The sequence below is a fragment of the Corvus moneduloides genome, chromosome 11, assembly GCF_009650955.1.
Source record: "Corvus moneduloides isolate bCorMon1 chromosome 11, bCorMon1.pri, whole genome shotgun sequence".
Lineage (NCBI taxonomy): Eukaryota > Metazoa > Chordata > Aves > Passeriformes > Corvidae > Corvus > Corvus moneduloides.
Window position 1 is genome coordinate 16,524,052 of NC_045486.1, and position 16,104 is coordinate 16,540,155.

The window sequence follows — 16,104 nt, forward strand, 5'->3', positions numbered from 1 at the left end:
GAGCACTGCTGCAGCAAGAGCCTAATATAAAGCTGGTTTTCAGTTGCCACTATCCGAGGCTTGTTTTCAAAGACTCTATGCAAATTGTGCCAGTGCTGCCTTCTGCACTTCCTCCATTTTATTTTCTATTGAGACTGAATGTGAAGAGCTGCAGTCTATTTAGAACACCATGGCTCTTGCAGCAAAAAAACCCCCAAAGCTATTTCCAAAAGTGGAATTTCTTAGAATCAGTGTATTTTCTTCTTCTTATAATAGAAATGAGTATGAGCATTCTGAGCCTTTAGTTATCCTCCCAGGTCTGAGAAGATGTGAGGAGAAGCAGAGTGGGTATGGAAAGAAAAGGAGTTGATTAGTAAATCCAGTTAAAGATTTAATCCTTTGTTAAGGAAACAGCATCGAGACTGCTGGAGTGAAGTGAAACGTAAGAGAAACAAATGGCAATTTACCCTATAGCTGCATTCCTCAAATTATTTTCCCCTAGAGATGCAGTGGACATTAGCAGGCACAGGCAGCTGCTGCGGAACAGCCTCTGGTTGAACTTGTACCCCAAGACCCCCCAGCTCCAGGGCACACAGGGCAAGGGATGAGGCACTGCCCATCCTGGAAAAAACCATGGCACGTGCCCTACACAGGCACTTGTGCCTGTTGCCCTGGACTGTGGGGGTCTTCTGGAGTCCAGATTAGCAGGAGGAGTGTGGCTCAGAACTCCAGCTAACCTAGGAAGGAATGAAGCAATGCCTGTCAGGATCTGTGCCCTCAGAAGAACGGTGCTTTGTCCTACTTTTGCCATGGATTTTGTACTTGAAGCCACAGATAACTGAAAACTCATAAAGACGTAACTGAAACCATTTGACAATCAAAGCCATTGACAGGCCTCTACTGGGAAGCACAGCTTTGGATTCCTGGTGTCCTATTAAGGGAAGACTGGCACCGTGTGCTTTGCAGATCTGGGTGATGAATTTCTATTTTTTAGCTTGAATACAGTGTGCAAGTGCAGATCCAAAATGTGAAACACATAAGGGACAAACAATGGCTGTTTCCTTACAGGCTCCCATGCCTACTATACAGAATATTTTTTTACCTTGTCAGTCAAATATAGGAGGTTTTCAGTGGAGGTAATCACACAATAGAAACAGACGTCCTGTTTTCCAGAGCTTTTAGATTCAAATTCCCCTTACTGCAGAGCCAGGTGTCCCATGTTTCTGTTGCAGGAGTGAAGCTCTCTGTCCCCCTGTCAAGGAAAGCATTTGTTAATTGCTTCCAAAAAAACCTGGAGTGAATAAACATTTAACTAAATAGCTAAAACATGCATAAGGTGTCCTATGCAATTTTCAGCACTCTCAGCTGCAGCACAAGATGCTCGTGTAGCAAGAACAGTCATGCCAGATGTTAGGTACAAACCCACTTGTTTCCACTGTGGTAGGGTTTTAACTCGATGATAATTGTGCAGAGCCCTTGCTGAGGTAGAAAAAGCCTCCCTCAGCAGATCTGAGACCCCTCCAGCACCAGAGTCTTTGTGCTTTGTTTGCATCCAGCCTGAATGGTCAGGAAGCCTTACAGTGGATTCAGGAGCCAAGGCTTGGTCGCCTTATTTACGAGAAGCAGAGTCAATGCAATTATGCAATTACTATTGTGAAGCAGGAAAAATACTATTTTTTGTTAACATTCACTGCTTGCTGCAGCGAGAAAGAGTGCTGGGGGTTGATCACCAAAATTACTCAGTTAAGAGCTTGGTTTGCTCTTTTATGTCTCCCGTGTGGTCCGACTTCTGGGGTGTTTTGGGGGTTTTTGTTCAAAAACTGGACAGCAGAGGGTGCCAAACCCCCAGAGGGAGCGCAGCCAGGCCCAGGAGCTCCGACGCATCCCCTGGATTCCCCGCTGGAAGCTCTGCTCCAGCACCAGCGGTGCGGCTGGAACCTGGGGAGCCGCGGGCTCCCTCTCGCCGGGAGCTGTGCTGGGCAGTTTGGATGTGTCAGCACTTCCAGCCCCGTTTGTAACCTCCTTCTTTGTGGATCAATCCAGGCTCTTGCGAGCCAAGTTATTTTCTCTCTGATGTGCAATTGGCACTCAATGTTATCTCAGGAATCTGAAGCCACGTTTTGTTATCAGGATGTTGCAGGGATGGCTCACTAAATTAAAAGCAAGCACTTGATCATAGAGAGTTGAACACAAACACTCCCCACCTTTAATATGTGCTACAAATATGACACAGCCACCGAGGAACTAAATCTGTTTAACTTGACATGGTTCACGCACAGCTTTTTACTCTGGACAAGGAAACATGAGATTAAAACATCAGCAGCCCTGAAATCCCATTCCCATCCTACAGTGAATTATGAAGTGGCGTTATATTAGCAGGCATTTTTTCCTGTTCTAATAAAAAGATACACATTCTACATTTTCTGCAAACACTACTCATGGGAATGAGATGGAAATTGGTCCTTGAGTAGTAACTAGTTACAATAGCTTCTAAACAAGCCTAAAAATTATTCTGATTGTATTTAGGAGCCAAATCCAGAAGCCTCTATTGTATTCAGATTCCTGTTCTTTGCTGGAGTCAAAAATTGCTCTACTTGGTCCAAACATTTCTTTTTTTTTCTATCTTAGAAGTCCCTGTCCCGAGGATGAGCACTGTCAGGTGGCCAATTTTACTGCTCACATACGTGATACACATCACTGGCCCATTATTTCCACACAGGAATGGGATCCATCATTCCTAACTCAAAACTGTGCAGATAGCAATTGATAATTTGTAAACAGTTATTCGCTTTGAATGAGTTATGTAGGCTCTGTTTACTTAATCCAGCTATTTGTCAGCTTTATCAGTCACTTATCAACAGAAGCAGGGAGCAGGGCACACATAACCCATTCATCATCCCTCCTGTTGCTGCAACACGCACAATATATATCTGCACAAGCCACAGCACTGGTGAAATAGCTCACAATACTACACTGCCAGCACAACTAACTATGAGAGTTACTTTCTCAATGCCAAAAACTTGTGGGGTGCTTCACAGAGGGGTAATGTTCTCACTCAGCCCCAACACTTGGGCCTAACAAACCAAGTGATGGCAAAACGTGTGGCAAGAGGGTGGGCAGGGGTCCCAGCTGGATTGGGAACACTCAACACCCTCGTGGAGCAATATTTTATAAATGCGGAAAAGTGCTGAAGACTCAGCTCAAGAGGCCCTGTGGTCCCTCAGGGTACAAGGATGTACAATATTTAATTGTACTACACAAAGGTTTGTACTAACAAAGCACCCCACAGGACTCAGTTACCCCTGTCCCTGTCCCCTCTTCCCTCCCACTTCATCCTGTGCATTTATTTTTACCTCTGAAATGTCCCCCCTGGCAGGCCCTGGCCTGGCTTCATCCAGCCCAGGTGCTTCTGTCACAGCTTCAATCAAAACAAAATTGTCTTGTGCCTTAACAAAAAGAGTTAGCAGAAAACCAAGGTTAGGAAATCCCCAACTTGCCCTTGTCCAGCAGTAAATAGTTCACTGCTGGAAAAAAGCCACACACCACCAGCCTTGTGCAAACCAAGGGCATTTGGCTTAGCACACAGACAGTAAAACACCAGGAAAGAGGCATTGGTGCTCTGTAACCTTTTAAATAAAGTCTGGCAGGGGAGATGGAGACTTAGAAGAGCTTTGAAAAAATAAGCCCTTTCTCCTAGGTCTTTACAGGGAAGTGTGGAAAGCTGTTTATAAGAATTTCAGATGTAATAGGGCATGAAAACATCTTTGCTTGGAAAAAACCTCTCAACAGCACATTTAAAAAGGTTATAATTTTGTAGTTCTCACAAATTCACTATTATTTTATTTGTTCCTTATTTCCCCCCAAGATGTTCCTTGTTTCTTTGTTTCAACTTGGGGAGGAGAGTTGTGTGGTTACTACAATGAGTGGCAATTTCCTTTCCAAGGGAAAACTTGTGCTATATTTCAATCCAAAAATCCACATGCCCCTTTTAAGATGAAAAAATTAAAGCTTAGAAATAATTCAATAATTTCTTCAAATTTAGATAAATCGCTTAAAAATGAGCTAGTTATGGCATAGAAGCTGACAGGCTGAATTGGCTCTGCTCGTTTCTCACTAGTAGTCCACACTGGAATTAAGGAAAGGGGGTCTTGCAAATGTCCCTGGGATATGTGGCCTTCCAGGAACCCTACTTTGAGTAGCCAGAACCTCCTAAAAAAGAAGCTTTCCAGGACACTGCCAAAGGGATTGTGGAACAATGTCAAAACTCAGTTAATGTGGCCATGCAGTCACTGATCCTTGGCTCAGTTCAGACACTTGTGAATTCTGCAGTGTAGATGAGCCTTTTGGAGAGCTTAATGCATTAAGAGAATCCATTACTTTTTTGCTGATTTATTTTATAATGGCTCATTTACATGCACTAAGAAACGGTATTTTTATACTAGTTAGAAAGGCACAGATTGCCTCTCTGCAGTCATACAGGTTTTCAATTTTAGACAAGATCTTTAAAAAATTGACAGTATTATGAACTTCCAAGAGGCTTTTCGAAGTCACTTAGGTTTTTAAAATCTATTACGGTTATTTTTTCTGTCATATTCCAAAGGTTTATATTTTTGGACTCATGGTACTAACAAATCCTGTTATATATGTTGAGCAATATGAAAAATAGGGCACTAATGTTTTAAAGTCTCTAACACATTTCTCAAATTGACTGTAAAACGTGGCATTTCTACAATACACGATTGTTTGGCAGGATATAAAAGCTTACTGCTTCTCATTTGGGTGATTTGCATAACTTGTTCATGGCATCATTTGTAAATATTATGCCCATCCCAAGCTGCCACTGATAAAAAGAGTAAGATTGCTTTTGCCAAAGCATGTCATAATATAGATGAGGAAAAAATCCTTCCTGTCTAAAAAGAAGGAAGTTATACAAAGCAAGTTAAAATTTTATACTGCATTAATCTCAGAAATCACTTTCCATGTCTGTTAGAGAACATAAAAGTGAAAAAAAAATTCCTTTAACTGTGCAAAGTGGTTCTACAAGGATTGGACAAGCCAAGGAGCAGTGGCTGTTCCCAAGGAGGCATTTGCTGAGGGCATGGTTTATACCAGCACCCAGAAAGCCCCTTTGCCTGTGCATTAGAGAGGATGGGCTGGGCTAAGAATGTGGTTCTGGCTCCCCAGGCCCACCAGGGTGAGCACAGAGTGAACAATTCTGTTTCAGGCAGACAGATGACAATTCAGTTTGCCCACTGACCTGTGCTGACTCCTCAATACTAACAAAACCAAACCACTTCAACAAATCTATTTCACCCAAAGAGACTCAATACAGAGGGGAAGTTCATTTTACTTAGCAAGGCGGGGCAACTTCCACATCATCATTTTAGAGCTTGATTCAATATTCATGACTGTTCTAGAAAGTGGCAATTTTGCCTCATGCTACAGAGTTCCCTGGCCTGCGCTTGCTTCAGAAAGGTCCTTTGAGAGATGCTGTATTTCTTGTGGATGAAGGCTGTGGGAAATGATTGCTGTCTGTCTTGGTGGCTCTGTCACAGTCACCAAACAGATGGATTTCTGGAAAGCAGATGTGTTTGTTTGCCTTCACAGTCAAGAATATGTCATTGTAGCTGTTTTGCGACCTCCTTGATTAAAGAGCTCAGATGAAAATTTTTGTCTCTGTAGTTATTTAGTGGGAAGGAAGAAGAGTAACTGGGATCCAGAGGGTAACCATGTCTGTTTCTCAGAGTTGCAAACTCACAGTTGGCAGCTGTGCTAACATCCTTGTACTAATTTTTATGCAGTTAGTTGAACTGGCTGTTGTAAACTTTAAGGTAACACACCAGGCCCTGAGAGGTGGCAACACCTGTAGATGTGAAGGTACCACTTTAACAAGGTACCATTTACACATGATCTGTGACTGAGCTCTGAAGTTACCATTGTGGTGCTGAGCAGGGATGCTAATACACTGCTCAGCCCCACTAAACCTCACAGCTGGCCTAACTAAAGCACTTTTCTCCTCTGCAACAACCACAACACAGCAAATACCTCAAAAAGATGCTCTGACTTTTGAAATCACTGAAATTTAATGGCTTGCTTTGGATAGTGCTTTCCCCCCTGCACCTTGCATTTTTCTACTTCCTAAATTTAACAAACTACCAATAAATGGCTTTTTTCAATCAGACCTTAAAGTAGGAAAAAGAGATTGTAAACCAGCAGCCAAGGCAAAGGAATCCTCAGGGAAAGCACTTGGTGATATTTCCTGTCGTGAATCTTTGCCTGCCAGGTTGAATTTGAGAAAAGAGGTAGAAAAGAAAGTTAGAATTTGTCTCTATTATGAAAGATGAAAAACAAGGGTAGGTCACTAATTACCTCTCTAAGGTGATACATACTCTACTGCTTTAGTATAGAGATGTCAGTAATAACCTCAGGTATAGAACAGTGCTGGCACTTTAGTAGATAAAGAAAATGAAAAGTATTATAGATTGTGTTCTTCCCATCTCTGCTGCAACAAGATTCAAACACAATTTCAAGCCCTGACAACCCCAGTGTTTTGCCAAAGTGAGATTGGAAATGCTTCTAGGAACATAATACTGGATATACCTTTCTTATTTGCTACAGAGCAAGATTAACTTGGTAACGAATTTATACTGATGAGTGGAGTTCAAGGTTAGGGATTTTTGAAAGGCAGTCTCACTATCTGGGCAATAAAGCTTGGAAGTACGTAAAAAAAAATCTACTTTTTAAATAATTGTTCTAATCAATAATGCTACATTGGATTGTAGAAGGTGCAATTAAGTTTTCAGCCTGGTTCTTGGAGCTCTGTATGGCTGATTTTTAGGTCAAGCAAAGTTTTTCTTTAAAAGCTGTGGAAAAGATGAGGCTTGGTTTGTGAGAGTATGAAATAAGGCAAGATAAGGATTTGTATTTTAGAATTTGCTCTGAATTCAAGTTCCTGGTCTGCTGATCTTAAAGAGGAAATTGAAACCAAGACTTTCACCTTAAATACCAGCAGAGGGTTATTCAGGAGGTTGACCCAGCTCTCTAGGTTTAATCAGAATTGGATCCACAAAATTATTCTTAAAAATCTTCCCAGAAACACTTTGCTTTGACAAGCCCATATCCTTAATGAAAAACCAGGGTATAAAAATGCTTCTGAATATTGTTTCTCTAGATTATACAAATAAATTTACTTCATGATCCCCACTTAATTACTGCTGTACATGCAGATAAGTGCTGGGTCCCGAAGACTCACCAAACAGAATTAAAACTAGATGAGGGAATAAGCAGCGAAAGAATGCCTTGTTAAGGGATCTTGAATAAAACCAAGCAGCACAAAAGCACAGAACCAGCAGTGCACACAGCACTGTCTGTGGCTGTGCCTTTCTGACCTGGCTCAACAGGACATGAGAGGTCACTGCTCATGCACAGCAGCAACAAGCACAGAGCAGGGGTGATGCCAGGCATGGTTATTTCCCAAAGGACACATTCTGTGTGCTGGAGGCAGCTCAGCTCAAAGCTTCTCCTTCAGACTTTGAGCCTCAGTTGGGATCAGTCCTTCATCAAGCTTGGGAATGGGGATGCAGCTGGCAGAAAGGAATACCAACCTGAACCTTCTCAAGAAGCTCAGGAGGGCACTGAAACTTGTCACAGAGCCTCTGGAAAGAAAAACCCAGAAGAACTAGTCACTGACAGCAAAGCCCTTGTGTGTAGGTGCAAAGCCTGAGCTTACTGTTCTTGAGACCAAAAAAAAAAAGCCAAAATTATTCACAGGGACTTGGCTGGAAACATGGCAAGATAAAAGACAGTGAAGACAACTAAAGCTGTTGGTGACCTGGACTGGCTGACAGAACACAACATCTACCTATAATTTGATGCCACAGAAATGAAGCATCAACTACTCAACGAAATCAGAAAAAATCTGGAGCTCATAGTGGTTAGAAGGCATTGCAGCGGCATACAAACATGTCCTGGAAAAACCCAAAACACCACTTTCCACCCAGTTTCTTCCCAGCAAAATTTACTCTAAACAGGCAGCTGGGAACAGATCCATCCCCAGAGATAAGGTGTCCAGCTTGCCCAGGGCTGCCAGTCTAACTCAGTGTCCATGACATGAAAACAAGGCTGGCCAGGTAGAATGAGTAAAGAGATGATCATGGCTCCAGCACAGATCCACAGTTCAGTGGCTGAAAGAGATTTAAAGCACCTTGAGCCATTTCCAAGGATCAGGTGTGGACCTTTTGTTTGACTAAATCTCCCTCTGCAGCAAGGCTTAGGTAAAAAGGCAGCAGCTGGAAATCAATAGATGAGACCAGCAGCAGGAAGAAGATAAACATAAATTGCACCTGCAGAAAGACAGTGATGTGCATGTGTTAATCCTCCTCCAGTATATAAATCCAGGAGCTATTGCAGTTATCATGCTGAGCAAGGAAAACCAAAAAATGTAATGGCAGAAGCAGCCTGAGAATCTGCTACATCCTCCAACGAGATTTTTTAAGGAGTCCCTTTACTTTCATTCATTCTTTCTGAACATTTTTTTCACACACAAAATGGTTCTGGTTATTTAAACTCCACTGGCCAGAATGGAACCTTAAATTAAGGGAGGAGAAGGCAGCACAGCTGATGCCCTCCCATCTTAAATCAGCTGCAAACACTATTTCTGTAATGATCTCAGTGCTCACTAACCTTTGGTGCTGACTGAGGGACTACAAAAATTGGTGAGCTGTGCTGTGGCAGAAAGGAGAGGGATTAATCCTTTGAGCAGGACTGGGATTCCCTGCAGGTCTGTCGTGACAGAATGGCCCAAAGTCCTGGGCACCACACTCTGTTGAAGAACAACACAATCTGATTTTTCTTTTTTAAAAACTTCCTTCTTATCATCAAAATAGTTTGAAACAACAAAAGAAATTATAAACCAGGCTGGAAGCTCTGATTTCAGTAAAGCAATAGTTGCTACCCTGACAGTTACAACGTTACAGGTTGTATTTTTATTATATTTGATTTTTCTATTCTTAAAGGACTGACCACAAAATAAACCTTGACATAGCCAAATTGGATGGTACTAATTGAAGCACCCAAGAGGACAACACGCTACTCCTCTGTGTGAGCAGCAAATGATGGGTAATTAAACAGCTGTCAGCGGGGGGGTGCCTGATGTATTTTTATTAACTTTTTGTGTCTGTTGCATACATGCTCCTGAGTGACCAGCTAAGGTAGGTCACACGGCATTTGAAGCTGGGATTTTCCTGAGGTGAAAACCTAAATAACCTGCCAGAGCACAGCATCAGAAGTGCTTTGACCTGCTCGCTTTCTCGTGGTGGGGGCACAATTAATTTCTGATGTGGAGGGCTGACTGACATTTACAAGCAGCACCAGACACCTGCTTTGGAACAGGGATTTCTTTCTGTTTCTATGAACTGCGATACACAGTTCAGTTAATATCAGATAAACAAGGTCTACAGAAAAGGTTGCAGCTGCTTAGTGGTCTCAAGCTTTTTTTTTCTCCGATAGCAGAAAACGAACGTACCGGGTATAAAAAGGGGGTGGTTTGGGGATTTTCTCAAGTGAGAGCGTTGTGTGGTACAAATGAGTTTTACAGATAAATGCCATAATATTTTACACTGAAATCCAGAGATTAGCTGAGCCCAGCCCGTAGGATGTACAGTTAAGGAGTGAATATTTAAAACAAATCTTGTATTTTAGTTTGTTTTATTACTGCCCTTAGGAGAAGGCCATAGAATGATCCAAGAGAAGAAAATGGGCACACACTGTTTTAAAGACTTTAAGCTGTTAAGCAACCTGATTTCAGGGGAAGATTGCAGAAGACAGGCTGCCTTTTAAAGGAAAATACCAAATATTAACACAGTAGCAAGCAAGATGAAATTTTGATGATTGCCAAATATTCTCAACATGAATCCCAGAATGGTCTGGGTGGAAGGGACCTTTTAAGATCACCAGTTCTGATGCCATGTCACAGCAGGGACACCTTTCACTGACCAGGCTGCTGAAACAACAGCTCATGTTGCACTCAAAGTAACACTATGATGAATAAGGACTTGTAATCCCTACAGCAACAGGACCAGAAACACAGGTAGGGGTGACGTGTCAGGAATCCCTTGAACACTGTGCCCAAGTTTGGTGGGGCCTGTTAGAAATGTCAAAGAGAATACTTCAGCATGTGGCCCTTGACACAAATGCTCTACTGATATCCTGCTTTTCCAACAAAAAGGGAAAAAACACAAAGCACCTTAAATTCAAGTTTTGTCAGTACTTCTCCAAGGAATACCAAACTAGGTTTGTTATTTATCATGAGATGGGACACAGCTTCCATCTGTGTGATTGTTTTAATGGATTGAAGGGGTGTCTTTGCCCAGGTCCTGCTGCTGTGGCATCACTGATGCCATGAAAGATCACCCTTGAGGATGTGGGCAGCTCTTCAGGAAGTCCTTATACACAATACATTGCACTGTGCCACTAACCATCAGTATTCAACTACTAAGCTGCCACATTTCAACAAGTCCTTGGAGAAATGCAGGAATCCTATCAAAACTTCAGCCTTATCAGTCCTTGGAAATTCTCTGACATGCAGGAGTGCAGAGGGCATGCCTTATATTGAAAATAAGATCAGACATTTCCTTTGCTCACAGCCAACTGTGCTTAATGGGATTTCTAATTTAATCAGAGTACAGAATGGAGCAGATGTAACACTGATAAATTATAACAGGGATCAACATGCAAGAGCAGTGCAGGTAGGACTTGCCTTGGAGATTGACAGCTGCAGGAGAAACTACAAGTGTCTGAAAAGGACTTTGCATACAGCCGTGGGTCATTCCCACAGAATAACCAATGGAAGCACACTCCGGATTTTAAAATTGCTCTGAATTGTATCGTACTCTGTCCAGTCCTACCCAAACAGTCACATCATTGTCTCAAAGGAGGTCCGTAGTTGTTTCAAACAGGACCATAACTGCCACCTACATTTTTTTACAGCAGACTAAGCTGCAAACCACACAGCAGAGGGAAAATTGTGAGACTAGATACTCATCCAAAACCTTAGTTTTTGCTTCCCAGCTATTGTTTGCTCACTCGAACGTTGAGTTGTCTCCTGCTTGCAAAGCTTGCTGTTTGGATATCCCCTTTATGCCCCCTGAAACCAGCCCAAGGTGTTCCACAAGAGTTGCTCTACACCTTCCCACCATTGTAAACCCTCTCCTGGAACTGATGCATCAGGCAGGCAAGCAGGATAAACTGGAAGAAGATCCTTGCCACCACTGGGTCGCCTTGCCACAGGAGGCTGTAAATGCAAATGTACAGGGATACACAACTTACTGGCAGACTTAATGGGGAGAAAGGTTCTTTGAAACAGGCACAATCACTGGGTCAGGAATTATGCTGCAGACGACTGCAGACTGGAGGGTATTTGGGTAGTATCCCTGTATGCTTGCCCTCGTATTGATGTTGTTCACAGCATTTGCTGCAGGCCAGACACAGATTATTGAGTGAAATGGGTCTTTTCCTGACTTGATATCTTATTATTCTCTACAGTGATGGTAAATGTCCCTGTCCAATAAGCTCGGTGCTTTGCAGTTAACATGTGGACGTGTTTCCTTGCAGTGATTGATTAGCTGACTTCAGCTGCAATAAATTAACCTCCCCAGGCAGCAAAGACAAGTTGAGTGCTGTGTGGGTACCTGAGAGGTCATGCTGCTGGGCTTGTTCAGGGAGGTCTAGTTGTTTTAAACTTTAGCAAGGCATCTTAATATATGTAAATAGGCTTTTTACAATAAGTAATGTTGCCAAATTTTCCAGATTGCTTGCACTGTCCTCCATTAAAAGCTGGAGGACAAATTCACAAAATACATTTATAGGGGAGGCAGCAGTAATGTTAGTGAGTGAATCTGGTGATGCTCTTAATCTTGGAAAACAAAGAAAGGATAATTCTTGCTTCTCAGCAAGGTACAGTGCTATATATTGTCCAACTGCCAGAAATCAGTTCCCTAGTAATTGTTTCAGCAGATTTAGTCAGAATATACAAAATTAAGTAAATCCCTAAAGAACACGATCATAAGGGCTAAAAGGAAATACTCCTGACAATAAAACTGCAAATTATGATTACTTACAGGTTTAATGCAAGTGATTAAGTTCAGAATTTTCACTCAAAAGAAATCTTTAAGTATGAAATATTGCAAAGACACACTTAGACCTCACCATGAAAATTCAAGAAAACATTAAAATTTCCATGTGGCTAATGTAATTTATTCTAATCTGGAGGACAAAATCTTCAACCATCTTAAACACGTGCTGTGTGACTCACAGGGCAGAGTTAAATTTTTTTAAATGTTAGAATGTATGTATCTGAGAAGCCATCCTATATGGTCACTTCCCCTTCAATTTCAAGTTAATAAAGATACAAATGTAGAAGAAACTTTTCTGTGGCACTGTATACATTTGAATGGATGAAGCAGTTTCAGTCAGTAGTGTGTGAGAAAGCAGTTCTAGAAAATTAATGCTATGAGCATTAGCCAAAACAGATTTTGGAATCTTCTTTCAACACTCCATTCATCTTTCTTAATCTATGTCATAATTTTATTCACAATTTGAGTTCAACCACAATACTTACCTAAATTGGAATGCTGCTAACAGACCTTTTAAAAATCCTCATGAACTCTTTTTCAAGGTGGTATCATGGAACATATTACTGAAAAATAGCTATTCTACAATCCTTGGGAAAACTATTTAATAACTGCAATAATGCACTGAAATGTAATAACACACCACATTGATCTGATTATCACCAGATAAACACACTCCTTGGCTGGCTGAAAGTGCCAGGCAGAACACACACACTGCAGGGAACTTGGTCTGAGTGCTCTTTGTGAGCACACGTTACCTCAGAGGCTGTAATGGGACAAGTCTCCTTCTGTGATTGCCAAAATTACCTCCCTCTGGGATCTTTTATGAGTAGCAACAACAGGACAACTTTGTATGAGCGCCAGAACTGCCCCATTAAGGATACCTTTCACTTCAAATAAATGCTGGTCAATAAACTGCTTAAAATTGAAGCTGGGCTACATCGTGGTAGAGGATTGAATTTCTGGTTTGAGGATCTCTCATGCAGTAGTCAGGTAGGCAAAAGTATTGTGAGATGGGAGAGCTGGAGGACCACCAAAGTCCACAGTGCAGAAGTGCCCACTAGAAACACCCCATGACAGGCAGGTAACTCATTTCTGCTGCAGAATCCTGCAGTCCTGCTCTCCACAGACAGCTGGTGAAAGACAAGGCCTTCAAGAAAGATGATGCTGATACAAAGACTTCATGAAGAGGAATCTTAGACTAAGTGTGAACCAAAACTTCTGCCTGACAAGTCAAAAGTCTGGTTTAGCCTTCAAAAGCAGCTGCATTCTTAACCCCACTGACCAGGGGATGCCAGGGTGGGCTGGTCCCAAGGAAGAAGTTTGGCAGAGTCCTCCAAGCAGACAGCTGTGTCAGCACAGAGTCTTGGGCTGTGCTTTTACAGCTACCAGTGAAGAAAGAAATATTTGTATTCTGACAGAGTGTACCAGCTCAGTGCTCAGGAACAATCCAGATACTGGGATGTACCAGGAAAGGAACAGGGAATCCACAATGCATCTGAATCTTGACAGCCATGAGCTGTTCTGGTCACCAACCCTCTCAGAAAGGATTTACTAGAAGTGGAGAACACATGAAGATGGGCAATAATCACAGTTATGGAATGGCTTCTGCTTGTTAAATGACTTCAAATAATTGACCTAGGACTGCTAATGCTGGGAAGGATATGACTGCAGGGGATTTGGTCACCCAGTGCACAGCTCAGCTGTGGAGCCTGTTGCTGAGCTGTTGCAGAGGTTAAATTGGATGTGAGCTCAAACACAACTAGGCAAATAAATAGAAAAAAAATTCACTAGTGTGGTAGTTCAGCAAATAAAGACACAGATACCATCTCTGACTCAGGAAAGCAGAGCTGCAGCTACCTGGGCACAGGGAGAGTATTTCCAATGCTTCTGCAACCCTGTAATCCTCCCTGTGGACCCTGCTGTCAGTCTCCAGTTGTGACAGGTACTGGTCTGGATGGGCTTTGTTTTACCTATTCTGTCTGGTTTCATGTTCTCCCTGCAGCCTTTCTGCATACAGCTCCATGATCACATGCTAAAATATGCCTTTACTCAGTTGCTTTACACCTGGGGAGTGGCACAAAACCCAACCACCAGGGAGGAAAGTTCCCCCAGGCCCCTTGGCTGTACATCAAATTGCTGATCCTCTTCCCTGCTCAAAAACCTGACAGCCCAGAGCCACACCAGGGGCAGGCTGGTGTAGGCACCCAATTTCCCCAGAAGAGCCCAGCAGTGCCTGCTGCACCTGCTGGAGCCCAGCATTCCAGCCCCTAACAGAGAGCAGCACGTCTGAGTCCAGCAGAGGGGAATGAGGTTCAGGCAGCTGCAGCATATGGGCTCGGGTTCTGAATCTCTCCTACCAATTTGTACAGCAAACCTGCAATTTCTGTGGTAGCCATGGAAACTGAGGTACTGGAGCACAATGAAGCACATGTGTGAACGCTGTTGCCACCACTGAGCGTACATCACTCAGCACTTCTCGCCAGCAAGGGCAAACAGGATATCTGGGTAATCACAGGTTGGTTGTGGCCACTGGGTCTACACCAGGCTAAATAGGTACCAGACCACAGCAGCTGTTCTGCTGGGACCAGGGGGGAGGATACCTGCTGGAAGGCAAGGCCAGTGGCAAGGAAGACAACCCTGTCCACTCCAGAAGAAAAGAAAAACAAGGAATGTCTGGGAAGAAATGCTCCCTGGTGAGCTGTACAAAAAGGATAGAAATCTGGCTTATTTTTTCTCCCTTCACATTGCTAGCAATCTCAATACCCCTAAAAGTTTGGGGTTGATCGTTTCTCAGTCAGTGAAACTACAGAAGTCAATGGAGTCATACTCACCTGGAGTGACAAGGAAAAATATGCCCCTGCCAGTCAATTTTCTTGTGAAAGAAGTGTCTAGAAGCTGGTGAAGGACTCTCATTCAATGTGCAGCATAAAGCTGTAAAGAACTGCAAACTAGGGAGGCTCATCCTGTAAAAGTAACAAAAAAAAAGCAAACATTATTTCTTTCAGACAAGTTCTCTGTAGATCACTCTGCAAACCTTTTGCTTAACCACTGGTATTGAGGCCAGAGTTATAATTCTGCCCAGACTCACCAGGTGTTTTGGTTTGAGCGGGCTGTGCTGCTTAGGATTTTAATGTTGCACAGATCAGGTCAGTCTGGCCAAAGGCTGCCCTCCATTGGGGTTTGAGGCAGACCTGAAAACAGAGATGGTGACTTCTCAGGGTGGTTTACACCAAGGAACTTGAGATGTACAGTCTGGATAAGAAATTTCAACAGGGACACAAACACAGATAACCCTTCAAGCAAGCTGGAGTAAAGCAAAAAAGCCCCCAACATGTATTGCTTAAATACTGAAGCTGTGCACAGTTAAGTGACAAAGGGGCTTAAAAATAGGGCAAAGCACAAAAGATTCCTGATAATTTCCAGCAGTTGCTTGGCTGACACAAAAAGTTGTCTGACCGGGGGTGATGCACACTGAAATGCTGCTGGGTGAGCAGAGAGGTGAGCAGAGAGCCAGCTCGAGGGTCAGCCCAGTGCAGGCAGCTGTGCTCAGCACTCCCACCCCACAGCCTGCAGCACCTGCTCTCAAACACAGCAATTAAGATTTCTAACATGAAGAGGTTCTTAACATCCATCATGTGGAAGCTGAACACGATGGTGGGGATGCCATGTCCTTGGCAGGGAACCCCTGCATTGTAGCTCCTAATTAGGGACCCCTGAGTTCACCATTTTAATGGGTACCTAAAGATCAAAACATAAGAACAAAACTGCTACGTGCTCAGTTTTCATTTTTACCTTTGAAAAGGAAAGATCTCTGCCACCACTGCCCACCTGAAAAATCTAAATCCTGGAGTCTGGATGTGACAGTTTTTCAAGCAGTGTCATTGCCCTCTGTATCTGTTCTCTAGCCAGTATGTATCTATTTATTAACTGTACCTATACTTGGGTGTGAGGTGAGGACTCCTCCAAATGGGCTCCATTTCATGCTTTTTTGTAC

At 42.9% G+C, this 16,104-nt stretch overlaps 1 protein-coding gene across 2 annotated transcripts in view; it reads right to left on the bottom strand.

The window, feature by feature from the left end:
- SFMBT1 (Scm like with four mbt domains 1) overlaps positions 1-16,104 on the bottom strand; it is a 118,801-nt gene that overhangs the window by 83,287 nt on the left and 19,410 nt on the right. For both annotated transcript variants that reach the window (XM_032120761.1, XM_032120762.1), the window contains 3 exons: positions 15,199-15,301; positions 14,942-15,073; positions 7,584-7,634 (listed from right to left, as the gene is read on the bottom strand). The gene's annotated coding sequence lies outside the window, so the exon portion shown is untranslated. The remainder of the gene's footprint in view (positions 1-7,583; positions 7,635-14,941; positions 15,074-15,198; positions 15,302-16,104) is intronic.